The sequence below is a fragment of the Dasypus novemcinctus genome, chromosome 7, assembly GCF_030445035.2.
Source record: "Dasypus novemcinctus isolate mDasNov1 chromosome 7, mDasNov1.1.hap2, whole genome shotgun sequence".
Classification (NCBI taxonomy): domain Eukaryota; kingdom Metazoa; phylum Chordata; class Mammalia; order Cingulata; family Dasypodidae; genus Dasypus; species Dasypus novemcinctus.
The window spans coordinates 38,952,119-38,966,780 of record NC_080679.1 but is presented as its reverse complement, the minus strand read 5'-3'; positions in this window follow the sequence as shown (position 1 = coordinate 38,966,780).

The following is a 14,662-nucleotide window of genomic DNA, read 5'->3' as shown; positions in this document are numbered from 1 at the left end:
AAATAATTGATGTTCATTTTCCTGAATTAAGAAACAGCACCATGAAGAGCTTCTGAACTGGAACTCAAACTACACTGCAGTTAACTCTGGCCTTAATGAAAATGGATGCTGGGTTGACTGCTGTTCTGATTGACTGCTCGCTGTGAGTCATCTGAAGGGGACATTGGTGTCTGTAAAGGGCAAGTGCAACAAGGTCCCACCCTGCTTATGCTTTGGGCCCTTCCACATCAAGGAGTCTGTTTCAAATAGGGAAATGAACCAAAAGCTGAGCCCGCCTGTGTGCTCAGGGTCAGCACAATACCAATACCTGGGAATGCCTAAAGACTCTTGGATACGGGCCTCTGGTCAATTCAGGAACCTGGAAAAGGGACCCAGTATGTGCACTCTCAAAGCCTCCCAGTCTCCAGGTTGTTCTCTCATTTGGGGGTAATCAGCCTTTTCTGTTGCAAGCAAAGCACAGCTCAGATTGGGCCACTGGCTGACACAGGCCTGGGAGAATTCCTGGGCCACACGCTTGACAACTGCAGATATGTATCTCCTCTCCCCAAGACGACAGCTTGAGTTAGTCCCATCCCTTCTGCTTGGTGGCAGACCCAAGTCACTCCCCCACAGCTGGTCCAGGTCCTCTTCCCCCAAGTTTAAGCAGTGAATCTAGACCTTTCCCTAACTTGGCAGAAGCTGCTGGGTCTTCCTGAGATGTCACTGCCTCTCTGTCCGCATCCTCGGGACCATCTGCTCTTCCGTTCATCACCTGGTCAGATTGCGCACGGGGAATAGGGGGGCACATGTGCTTCACACATCACCCACCCCCCAGCACGTGTTCCCCTCCTCGGTGCTGTTTGGCTTCACTCAACTAATTTGAAACAGTGATCTCCATGCCAGAAAATGCCCTAGTACTTCTCTGTGGCCCAAATACTCTGTCCTTGTGAGGGATCTGTTCAGCTGAATCATAAATTATCCACTTGGTTTACACGTTAGTCACAGCCTGCCCTGGGTTCGGGGCCTTGTCTGTGTCCTGTTAGAGGTGACTTTCTGGCTAGAAGAACGCCACAGCACTGTCATACACTTGCTCCAGCTGATGCCTTCAGTCAATCCAGGTCCTTCATGTCTCCCAAGCCAAAGGAAACTATGCCATTCCATGAGACAAATGGTGCTCAAATTGTAATGTGTGCACCAGGAGATCCTGTTGGAAATGCAGATCCTTGAGCTCTGGACCTAGAGATTCTGATTGGATGGTCTGGAATGAGCCACAGGAATCTGCATTTTGACAAGTATCCACCCCAGGGGACTCCAGTATGGTGATCCAGGTAGCACACTTTGAGAAACCGCCACAGCTGTGAACTCCTCTAGGCCAAGGACCAAGGCCCGTGTCTTGTTTGCCCCCATTTCCCCAACTTCCAACACGATGCTTGCAGATGGGAGGTGCTCAGGAAATATTTGTAATGATGAATGATTGACTGATGGTGGTAAGAGAGGCAGCCCAGTTCAGCCAAGGCCAAGAGCACCGGGCCCATCCTTTCGGAGTAATCTGAGAATATGTACATTCATGCAACAGAGTTCCTGCTCTCTAATCTGGCAATTCCCTTTGGGAGAAATATATATGGAAAGTACATGTGATAGAAAAGGTTTAAAAAATTGTATTGCCGTTTTCACAGTCCTGATATTTACATGAGAAAAAATGTTGGGAATTGCAGACATCATGTACTAGGAGGATGGCTAGGATGCCCGAGATGTTTTCTCATAAAAGAATCCTACCTAGGCACAAAAATGCAAGCAGGTGAGCCAGGTAAACATAAAACCACATTAAATGAACAAGGCAGAATCCAACACAGTCCATTCCCACAGTGTGTCATGTGCACAGATGATGCTCAGACGTGCACTTGGAGGGTTGCAAGTGGTTAGCATTTAATGTTCGCTTGGTTCTTTTTATGTGCAAAACAGCTCAAATTCATACTAACTAAATAAAAACAAATGAGGCTGTTGCCACGTGGCTGGCCTGGAGCTCATGGTAACCATCTGAAGAAAATGATGGCGAGAAGCAGAAAGCTGGGCTCAGAGTGAAAACATCTGAGATGTGCATTGGCTTTGACAGACAGAGGAAATCACTCACAGATGCCTCAGCGTGCTCTTGTCCAGCCCCACCCCTCACTCCGCTGGCAGGCTCCTCTGGGCTGGATTGTAGTCCCCTCTCCTCTCCGTCCCCTACTCTTGGCCTGGTCCTTAGAGAAAAACACAAAGCCTCCATCCTCAAGAGGCAGCTCCTTCTGGCCAGCCCTTCCCAGCATGCCCTTCCCTGGGCCTCTCAGAGAGGCAGCTGGACGCAGGAGGCAGGAACTTACACACCTGGTTGGTTACACCTCCACATTCCAGGCAGGTTTCACCTCTACTCTGGAATGTCTAAAGGTCGGCTCTCAGGCATCTACCTGGCAATTCTTCCCCAATGTCTGTGGGTTTCATGGGCAAATTGTCAGCAGGATGTCCCGCAGCTGACCCCAGAAAAAGGCTGGCAAGCAAGGTACTTTCAGGAGAGCGAAGCAGAAAAAGCAAAGAGAAAAGTGGTTTTTAAAAGTTTCGGAAGTCTGACCAGCCCAAACAACATTAGCAGTAGCACCTCTCTCAAAAGCCAAAGAAAAAGCCAAAGAAATGGCAAATTTAAGCACTGTGGCTTTGGCCACTAGCACATTAGAAAACAAAAACAAAAATGAAATGACGACTCAAAGCCAACGGTCTGCTAACAGCACTGAGATTGTCAGCCTGGGGAGAATGCACCAGGTTTTCTCCTTTAAACTGAGGAACAGAATTTAATATTATTCACATTATCCCCAAGTCTCACTGCAGATTCCTTTTCACCATTCCAAGAGCAGGGCAGTGGGGCTCTGGATACAGGACGAGGTCGAAAGGGAGGCAGACTGCTGCAGTAGCCATGAGGACAATGACAGAGGGCGCTCCCACTCACCACTGGGCCAGGGTCCTCAGTTTCACCTCCCTCGGGGTACATGTTGAAAATGTGTGGGGTTGACTTGGGGATGAATCTAGCCATTCTGGAATGGAAAGGGCTGTCCTATACAATAATATCCTGCCAACTTTTGAATGTCCCACCAGACAATCATGTAAGAGAAAAATCTGTTTATGATTACCTCAGTTGGACCCTAACTTGGGTTTACATGGAAACACCAAGCATTTTTTGCATGGTTTTAATACTCACTGAATTTTCTGGAAATGCACTTAAGGTATCGATCTGGGGATGACTGTACTTTGTGCTATATGAAACTCTACCAAAAGTTGCTCATCATTTCAGAAAATCACACTGTTGATGGCCATGCCACCCTCAGCCTATAGTTCATGCTTATTGACTTAGTTACTATAATCAGAATATTATATCTTAGCATTTACGTATTAAAATACTTTTTTTATTATAAAGTTATTTCCATTTTATATTACAGCCAGGTTACTGTATTGGTATTTTAATTATTTATGTATGTTGGTTATATTATCTCTACAGCTGAGGATAAGGAGCATTATAATTTTTTTAAAGTGGGGAGTTAAGTCTGATAGAATTGAGAATCTCTACTGAAGGTCACTGAAATGTTTGTTAGCATTTTGCAATGTGAGAGATAAGATCAGGACGGTACTGGACGTTCTGACCAGGCCGCAGTATTTTGTACATTGTCTGCTATAGCCCTGTGGTTTCCATCCTTATAGCACAAGGTTTACAGGAGAAATTCCTCTAACCAGTTAACTACTAAGTATAAGGATTTCGGCCTTGAAAAAAAAGGCCTGGCCTTTGTCCCAGCTCCTGGGGGGATAATCTCAGCAATTTTTTATAGGAGTGTTTTGCTATTCGTGGTGGGGTCCCAGACCACATCTGATAGTTTATGCTGACAATGACCCATGGTGGGGCCAGTCACTCTCTAGTCTTGGGGTGGGAGCTGGCCATGCCAGAAAGACCATCCATGTGATCAGAGGGTTGGGGCTTTGAGCCACATTATCTGCTGACTTCCAGGAAGAGGAGGGGGTTGGAGATTAAGTCCAGCCAAGTGGGCATTGATTCAATCAATCCTGTCTATATAATGAACCCCCCAATGGAAAGTCTAGACACGGAAGCTGAAGTGCAGGTGAGCTTCCCTGATTGGTCATGCACATCGTCACGCTGGGAGGATGGTGTGTCAAGAGGACACAAGAGCTCCATATTTGAGGCCTTCCCAGAACCTTGCCCTATGCCTCTCTTCTTTTGGCTCCTCCTTGTTCATATCCTTTCTGCTGTAATAAAACTAATCATCACCGCACTTCCTGTGAGATCTGGGAGTCATTCAAGTGAATAATCGAACCAGAGAGGATACGGGGAACCTTGAATTTGTAGCCAGCTGATCAAAAGTGAGGGTGATACAGGAGCCCTCAAACTTGTGGCTGCGGTCTGAAACGAGAGCCGTCAGTCTTTAGGAATTGTGCCCTTAACCTATGGAGTCTACACGAACTCCGAGCAGTTAGTGTCAGAATTGCATGGTAGTTGGTGCAAAGTTTCTGCAACTACTAAATCCCAGATGTTAACCTCCATGGTGAGGATGTTGGCCAGCACAGAGTAAGATACACTATCAGTGTTTCTAATCAGAAGGGGAGGCATTTTTCAGGGTGACTTCTTGGAAGAGTACTTCCTGGATGTACTTCTCTTTCACCAATGTCAGGATAATAATCCTCTCACTAGCACATTATACAGAGAGACACACTAGACACAAATAATAAGGCAGCAGAGAATTTGGAGAGGGTCAGCCTTCCTAAATTTCAGCTGCAGTTCTGTGCAGCAATAAATTGGAAACAGAGAGATGGTGCTGTAAAATAGCTGATAAAAACATTATACTTAAAATATCGTTCCTGATAGTGGTTGCCTCTGAAAAGTGGGGAAGGAAAACTGGATCAGAAATACTTCAATTTTCTTTGTAATGTTTTATTTCTTTTATTTAAAAAAAACTGTAGATAATATATTAGCATGTTAATATGTGTAAATTCTAGGGAGTGAGAATGTGGGTGTTGGTCATATGTTCTTATATTTCTGCACTTCCTGAAAATTAAAAATAAAATATTATCTTAGAGAAATTCTAGGCAGAGACTAAGCATTTTCAGTAGTTTTTGTAAAACCCCGAAATGTGATTGATCTACTCCAAATCAGCAAGGATCACAGGAAAAACGGATGCTGTCAGATGGGAGCAGGGTGCTGAGAGCAGAGGAGGACCCAGAGAGGACCAGTTCCTAGGTAGCATTTCCCAGGGGCCCCTCTTGAAGCTTCTATGGTTCATCCAACAGTTCAACCTTCCGTCAGGATGGTGGCGATTAATACCAGAGCCACACGCAATCGTAATTATAGTTTGCTATGTGTATAGGCATTTCACCGATTATTTTGTATTCTGTACTTAGTTTTTTTCCACAATACAGGTCTAGTCATCTCAATTAATCTTTTATGTTCTATGAATTGGCATCCTTGACTAAAGGAACTTTTCCAGGCATTAAGATAAATCGGAGGCCAGGTGGGACTCAATTGACATTTCAGCTAAGAGTCTGATGCCTAAGAAAGCTGACCAGAGGACGCCTGTGGTAGGCTAAAGATGACCACAAAATCTTTGCTTCTCCTCCCATCAAAAATGTAGAGTGTATTTCCCCTCCCCTTGAATTTGAGCCGGCTGTGACTTTCTTGACCAATAGAATTGAGCAGCAGTGATGTTCTAGAACTCCCAAAGCTAGGTCATTAAAGTCTTGCAGCTTCTACCATGCTTCTTAGAACACTCAGTCTGGGAGAAGCCAGCCTCCATGTAAGTCTAACTACCCTGAGATTTGCCAAGCAGAGATGCCGGGTGAAGAAAGAATGATGACAGTCAACCCAAGCTGCTCCAGTTATTCCAATCCACATACCAGACATGGAAGTAAAGAAACCATCTTGGATGTTTCAGTCTCAACAGATATGTGGAGAAAACCTGAGAAACCCAATACAACCAGATTCAAAGCCTCAGATATATGGCCCTATTTGAACCAACCCAACCATCTCCAGTCATCACAAAACAGAGATGAGCCCTGTGCTAATCCCTGTCCCACAAAATCATGACTATAATCAATGGTGAATGCCACTAAATTTAGCTCAAAACTTGATAACTAGAACACTGCCGCTAACTGAACAGCACCTTTAGATTTTACTGTTCCCTCATGGGCAAAAATTCACATGTATATTAAATATCCATCATACATTCAACACAAAAATGTACTAATTCTTGGCTTGCAGATGATTATATACTTTTGCTGTTTATTCCTATCTGGTCTGATGGTTTTTATTTTGTTATTTATATATCCTAGGACAAATTCTATCCAGAGTTTTTCCATAGACTTGTATCCCTTGGGGGTGGGAAGAGGGTAGAATAGACTCTGCGGTTTAAGAAAAAGAGAAAAGTTAGAAAAGCTGGTAAATTATATATAGGCTTCATTCTTGCAAGTCTTCTCAAAGCTATTAGTATATAAACGTGCATTGTGAATGACCAAGAGGAAACAGAAGATGAAACATTTCCCCAAATCTATTTGTTTTTTTTTGTTGTTGTTGTTTTTAAAGATTTATTATTTTTATTTATTTAATTCCCCTCCCCTCCCCCAGTTGTCTGTTTTTTTTTTTCCTGTGTCTTTTTGCTGCGTCTTGTTTCTTTGTCCGCTTCTGTTGTCGTCAGCGGCACGGGAAGTGTGGGCGGCGCCATTCCTCGGCAGGCTGCTCCCTCCTTCGCGCTGGGCGGCTCTCCTTACGGGCGCACTCCTTGCGTGTGGGGCTCCCCTACGCGGGGGACACCCCTGCATGGCAGGGCACTCCTTGCGCACATCAGCACTGCGCAGGGGCCAGCTCCACACAGGTCAAGGAGGCCCGGGGCTTGAACCGCGGACCTCCCATGTGGTAGACGGACGCCTTAACCACTGGGCCAAAGTCCGTTTCCCTCCCCAAATCTATTTGACGATGAAACAGTTTTTCCCAAGTACCATCTTGCAAGTTTAGTGTGACCATCCCTTGGTCAGAGCATCCTAGCCATGTGCCCACATGAGTGATTCTGTGATTCTGTCCTGATTTCAGTAGGCAGAGGTGTGCATGTTGTTCTGGAAGGCCAATATGCTTTGGGAGTTGGATACATAACATGAGCCTTTCCAAAGAGGACAATGTGGCCTGCTGTTCAGTGGGTGTACACCGACAAGCCCCATCTGCTTTATGCTCAGTATTTATTCTGATTGGTCAGTGCACTTGCCACACTGATGGTTAAATATTTTTCCTCTCCTGGGCTTAAAAAAGCTTGGAAAGCAAAAACAAACCAACAATGGTGGAAAAGGTAATGTGGCCCATCCTGTCACTGTTAAAAAATCATTTTGCCTTTGATTCTGGAAAGCACACGCCTGGGAATATTCCCCAGAACCCCTCACTTGACCCCTATAGAATTGTCCCTTTTATGCCATCAAATGAGCTTCTTGATTAGTCATGCCCGTTTCAGCTGGCCAAGAGCCTAAGCAATGCCTGGGGCTGGTCCAAGTGTTTCTCCCACCAACTTGAGCTGTCAGAGCCACTCGTTTTTCTTACGTTAGTAGTGGCAGTTCAATCACCCTTAAAAGAGACATTTCCTGAGGGCTAAAGCTCCCGTGCTCCTTAGAATCACATCTAAGTCAGGTTTGGCTCTGGTCAGATGCAGGCAGGGACCATGGTTAGAAATTCAGAGAAGCAAACTCAGCGGCTCCACCCCTGAACCTACCTGCTCGGTTCTTTATTGTGGGCCCCAGGTGAGCCAATGGCTGAGTATTTCTAGGCTCCACATCCCCATGATTTAGCTAAGAGAGGAGCTCCTGCCCCATCATTAACTTTAAAACTTGGGCAATTTCTTATGTTTTGGGGTGTTTTTCCCCCATGATTCTCCCTCACTCCATTATAGGACTCAGAATACTGGGTTGCAGTGATGCTTTTACACATCTGTGTCTTCCACTGAACTACAAGCACTGTGACCCTATGTGTCCTGTCCTGTAGCCTCAGCACTTAGCAGAGGATTGTTAGTTGGCTGCTTTACTCTGGGTGTCTCATCTGCGCTTTCAGCAGGAAGAAGGAGAAAGGAGAAGAGAGGGAAAACAAGAGGCATGTGTATAGAACAGCTAGAGTTCTAGAAGCCCCACCCCCACCCAGTAGTCTATCCTTACTTCTCATTGGCCAAGGATCAGTCATTTAGCCTCCCCCTGAGCAAAGCAATTTGTGCAGTACAAGAGGGATTTTTAACTAGGCACATGCTTGCCCTAAACAAAAGAAGGTTCTTTAATAAGGAAAAGGACAGAATGGATGTTGGGCCAGCAACCACAGTGTCTGATGTTGATTTAAATGAAAAGTCTGGGCCTGTTTTTGTTTTTCATGTGTGTGTGTGTTTTAACCATATTTTTTAAATTATGGAAACATACATATATAAAATAAAATTTGTCATTTAACCATTTTTAAGTGTACAATTCAGTAGAATTAATTACATCTATAATATTGTGCTACCATCAGTACCACCCATTACCAAAATTTTTTCATCACCCCAAACAGAAACTCTTATACCCCTTAAGCTACAACTCCACATTCCCACCCCACCCCACCCCCAGTAACCAGTAATCTACTTTCTGTCTCTACGAATTTGCATATTCTAGGTATTTCAGTTAAGTGGAACCATACTATATTTGTCCTTTAGTGTCTGGCTTACTTCACTTAGCATAATGTTTTTGGACCTGTTTTTATTCATTAAAGGAAATAAATTTTTAAAAAGATGTGTTTGGGCATTTTTATACACAGGTAAAGATATAGCAATCTTATTTACATAAGATTCAACTAGGCGGCAGACTTGGCCCAGTGGTTAGGGCATCTGCCTACCACATAGGAGGTCTGCAGTTCAATCCCCGGGCCTCCTTGACCCGTGTGGAGCTGGCCCATGCGCAGTGCTGATGTGCAAGGAGTGCCCTGCCACACAGGGGTGTCCCCGCGTAGGGGAGCCCCACGCGCAAGGAGTGTGCCCCGTAAGGAGAGCCGCCCAGCGCGAAAGAAAGTGCAGCCTGCCCAGGAATGGTACCACACACACACAGAACTGACACAACAAGATGACGCAACAAAAAAAAGAAACACAGATTCCCATGCCGCTGACAACAGAAGCGGACAAAGAAGACACAGCAAATAGACACAGAGAACAGACAACCGGGGCGGGTGGGGAAGGGGAGAGAAATAAGTAAATAAATAAAAATCTTAAAAAAAAAGAAGATTCAATTAAGAAATTCTCATATTCATCTGGCCAGTGGAAGTACCCAATTATTTGGGGGAGGGGGACTTTTCTTTTTTAATAAATCACATGGCAGTCCGAAATTGAGTACAGCCCCTCAACGTCTTGGTTCCTTCTTGAATCACCAGGCCACATTCCTTTCCATTTATTTGCCTGTGTTGTGTTGCAAATTAACTTTTAAAAGACATTTTTTCCCAAAGAAAATTTAAAGAATAGAGTACCCCAAGAGCCACCACCCAGGATAATGAACTATAGCTGCTGTCATCCCAGGAGGGCTTAATGACAGTGTTCAATGTGTGTGTGGACAGCCGAGGCTTCCTTCAAAGTTGTCTCCATGAATGGGCTTCAAGATGTTTTGACTATTATCCGTTACAAAGGAACTCATTATTAATTGCATATTGTCATAGCTCTTAGTCCAACATACTGTTAGCCCAACAAAGCAGTCTCTCCTCAGGAGAAGGCAATGGGGACACTGACTAATTTTTTTTTTCCAATGGGTAAGTAGTTTTTCTAAGTCCCTCTCGGCTCTATTCCTTAAGTTTTCTTGGAGAAAATCAAGTTGAGGGAGGGGCTCCAATTCTCCCTCCTCTAATCATTTGTCTTCTGCCTCATTTCCAGTCACAAATAGGGATGGCCTTCCATCATTCCAGAATCCATCAGTGTCTATGAGAGTGAAAGCAGCATTTCCCAGTGAGGTTTATGGGGGGAGACCAGGGACACTGAGGCACTAGGATTGAAGGGGCCCCAAGTAGCTCAGATGGTGGTAATGGCTGCTTGTGCCCTCTCCCCCATACTCCCTTCCTCTACCCTCTGTGATCTGATGCTGGACCAACATGGAAGAAAATGTGGTTTAGGGGGAGGCTGATGGGGAAGTCTTGCAGGGAAAGAAATCAGGAAGAGGAGGATCAAACATAGGATGGAAATGTTTAAAATGTTCAATTGGACAGATATTAACTACTGCTTAACCCCAAGAAGAAAGCAGCTATGTCATTGTTGTGCCAGGTTCAAGAGACTTACTCCCTCTTAGATGTAGGGTATAGAATCAACTCTACCTCTAAGCCATTCCCCATACTCCCATGGGTTGATCTTTTTAAAACACAGATCCGATCACATCTCTCTCCTTCTTATCAAAGCCTCCTTGTTTTCTGCTAGGTAAAGCGCATTCCCTTCAGCATGGCAAACATGGATGGGCCCAGCTTATCCTTCCAGCCTTGTCTCCTACCTACAGTGATTACCCCACTGCCATCCCTCCCGCAGCCACAATATACTACTCACAGATCCCAAGATTAGTGCACTTTTATGCCTTCATATTTTGGCTTGTGCTATTTCCTATTCCTAGAATGCTACCTCTTTCTTCCTGCCTAATAAATTCTTGTTCATCCTGCAGGAGCCAATTTAAATATCACCTATATGGGGAGTGGGTGTAGCTCAGTGGTTGAGTGCCTGTTTCACTTGTATGAGGTCCCAGGTTCAATCCCCAGTACCTCCTAAAAAAATAAAAATAAAAATAAAAATATCACCTATGTTGCTTAATACCTGCCTCAAACCCTCTGGCAAAATTCATCTTACCTCCTCTGGGTTCCCATGCACTTTGCCCCTACCTCAACTACAGCACTAATCATATTCTATCATCATTATATTTCTATCTCCTCTGTTAGGTTGTAAGGTGATCTTCTCTCCAGGAATTGTATCTTAATGACTGGTATAGTCCCAGCAATTAGTACAGTTAGAAGGAAGAGAAGTGTGTTGGAGGATGGAAAGAAGAACGGAAAGATGAATGGATGAATGGATGGATGGATGGTTAAATGGATGAATGAATAATTTGTATTGTACTAAGTATCCTGGGCTATTAAGAGGATCCTACCGGCCTATGAACTGAAATAAATCTGTAAACAAAGAATCATTGATATTCGGTGTATCATAGTCAGTAATTTTGCAGGTCCAAGTGTCCCCATCTAATAAATAAGTAAGGAATTCCCTATCCTACTGTTCAATGAGACAAAGATAGACTAAACCACTGCTATCCAATAAAGCTTTTTGCAAGGTTGGAAATCTTCTAAAATTTTTTCAGTCCAATAGAATAATTTGTTCTGTCCATTAGTAACATGTCAATACTGTGTACTTGAAAAGTGGCCATCACAAATGGGGAACTGAATTCGTAATTTTATTTAATTTTAACTAATTTAAATTTTATATTTAAATAGCCATGGGTATCTAATGGTTACCATATTGGACAACACAACACAGGTCTACACCATTACGTACAAACCTCAGTATACTACTACTTACTGCTATCAAAGGCATTACCATGCAAGTGTGAACTGCACAGATTCTTCTTATCCAGGTGGTAAAGACACCTATGTTGGGTGAAATGAGTGATGTTCTAAACCCTCCTTATTCCCCAACTAGCCATAACTCCTCCACTGAACTTGGCCCAGCCTATCACATCTACTTGGCCTGAATTCACAGTTAGAATTATGAGGATCAGTCTAGAGATGCCCAGCCAATAGATCAAAACCTACAGATGAATCTCAAAGTATGATCTGATAGATCTCCAATCCCCTTATCCTGGTCCTCAAAGATGTCACTTTGTTGAGAGAAGGAATGGTAACTTGTTCATTACTTTATCTCACATAACTTCCAGAATTATATCTAGCACTTAGAAAATAATTAATGTTTGCTGAATTAATTCCCAAGAGGGGTATTTTAGTTATAGTTTTAGATTCTCATGACCAACAACTCCACTCCTCAAAGCCTATCTATCCAAAGTGTCAATATTCACAACAGACAAGTATGAAATGCCTGCTATGTGTTAAAACCTCAGCTAGAACTTAGGATACAGAATACATAAGAAAATGTGTGCCCACCCCCCCCCCCCGCCCTGGACTCACAGCTTAGTAGGAAACAGAGACATATTAATACAATCAATTCTAATTCTAATTCTAGAAGTCACTTACTCCAATAGAAGTACATGTAACAAGGCATATAACAGCATCTCATGTTAAAAAAAGAATTTCTGAATTGGACATTGTGATGGACATTGTTTGCCCCATCCAGAGCCCCCTTCAATGAAAAACTTGTTGCCCCAGATGCTAGAAGTACTGCTAGCAGACAGCTTCGAAATATCAGTCCCTTCAGAAAATGCAGGAGTATAAAGGCTTGACCATCTTGGCCAAGTTCAGGATAACTCTGAAAACTCATTTTGGTTCCAGAGATCCTGGAGAACTCAGCAGAGACTATCTCTGGGACCACATCACTGATCAGCTTCTCTGAACACTTCTGATCCTTTCCTTCCCAGGTGTCCTCCTTAATAAATCTCCATGCTAAATCACTTCTCAGTCTGCTTCCCAGGAAACACAACCTGCCACAATTAGTACCACAAGTGGTAAGAGAAAGTCGGGGACTAGACAGGGTTTGGGAGATGGATCACTTCCCATTTGGCTGGCATTGAGACTCCATCTCCTAGGTACAATGTGGTGGTCCAGTCCAAAGGTAAAAAATCATCACTGGTGATGAATTGGGATGGTATGTCAGTGGAAAGTATTCACAGTTGCAATGTATCAGGCATTTAAGAAATATGAAGGAAAGAGTAATTATAAGGACAACGATGACTACTAACTTCATTGACACACTGGCAAAATAGATATAACCTGAGCAGATTAACTGAGAGCTGGGCATGAAAGCCAGAGGAAATACTTGGTAGCATACAAAGAAGCTCTCCTGCAGTGGGAGGACAGAGAAAGTTGAGGATCAGGCCCAGAACTTAAATGACAGAATAGTTGAGTCCAAAGAAGGTTAAACTCCTAACCAAGAAAGATGTGCCATGCCAAGTTCAGGAACCCGGTTAGGATAAAATGTGACTCTGACACATGAGATGGGATTACCAGGCTAATGCCCACCAAAAGTTTGTATCCCAGATTCCCTTAAATCTTCTGAGCCTGGTCCACCCTCCTAATTAAGAAAATGAAGGGGGAAAAAAGAAATAGCAACATCTCCCTTGACTGGATATTATGCATTCTTCACTGCAAGGCGACATATGCCCCACTCAAGAACTTCCCTCAGCCCCCTTCCAAGCCACTAATCCTATAACTAGGATTAAGTCACATTATACCCAAGCAAAGAACATGTTGGGCCTGATAAGAAAGACAAGGAACTATACTCTTAAGGAGCTACAAAACCCTTCTATCATGTACCAGAAGAAATGGGAGAGTACATGGGGGATTGTTTGCTGAAGGTGCTTAATCAAGGAGGTTGAAACATAAGGTTGGATAATGAGAGTCTGTCAATATGAGATCATTCTCCTGGAATATAGGATTTAACGTCTTGGCAATAACCCTAGAAGATGGTGCAAATGCACAACTAGATCTCTCCAAAAAGAATGGAAAAAGCAATGCTCATATTAAGGGGTGTTGAAGTGCCAGAAATGCCATGGCAGATAGTGGAAAAAGGGAGTAAAAGTCTCAGAAAAGTGAGATTCTAGTGTAGATATACTATGTAAGGCTAGAAAACCTATGAGATGATCATGCTCCAAGCAGATGCCCTAAAGAATCTGCTAGTGAGAGGAACACCAATATCGTAAGAAATTCGGTTGTGGTTCTCCTCTCTAGGCCAAGGCTGACAGTAGGAAAGGCCGTTACAGAACTACGTTTACTGATAACAAAGGGGATGAAAGGACTCCAGAACAGTAGAGGCAAGTTGGCAGTGGGTGACCATGAAGCTAGGTGGATACAATTATCATAATGACTGGCAAGAGGGGTAGGAAGACATGGGGGTGGGAGATTACTTAGCAAGTATACACAGTTCCGATTCACCAATTCTTCCCACAAAGGGACTATTTTAGTTTGCTAGGCTGCCTAAGTACAATCTACCAGAAATGGGTTGGCTTTTACTATGAGGATTTATTAACTTGCAAGCTTACAGTTCTGAGGCCATGAAAGTGTCCAAATTAAGGCATCATCAGCAAGGCTTTCTCCCTGAAGACCAGCTGCTGGCAACTCCTCTGTCATATGGCAAGGCATATGACAGCATCTGCTGGTCTCCTCCTTCTCCCCAAGTTTCATTGCTTTTATCTTCTGTCTTCAGTGGCTTTCTCAGTTCCTGGGGCTTCCTCTCTGGCTATCTCTCCATATTCATCCTCATTTTAAAGGACTCCAGTAAGACGATTAAGACCCACCCTAGAGGGAAACGGACTTGGCCCAGTGGTTAGGGTGTCCGCCTACCACATGGGAGGTCCGCGGTTCAAACCCCGGGCCTCCTTGACCCGTGCGGAGCTGACCCATGCACAGTGCTGATGAGCGCAAGGCGTGCTGTGCCACGCAGGGGTGTCCCCTGTGTAGGGGAGCCCCACGTGCAAGGAGTGCGCCCGTAAGGAG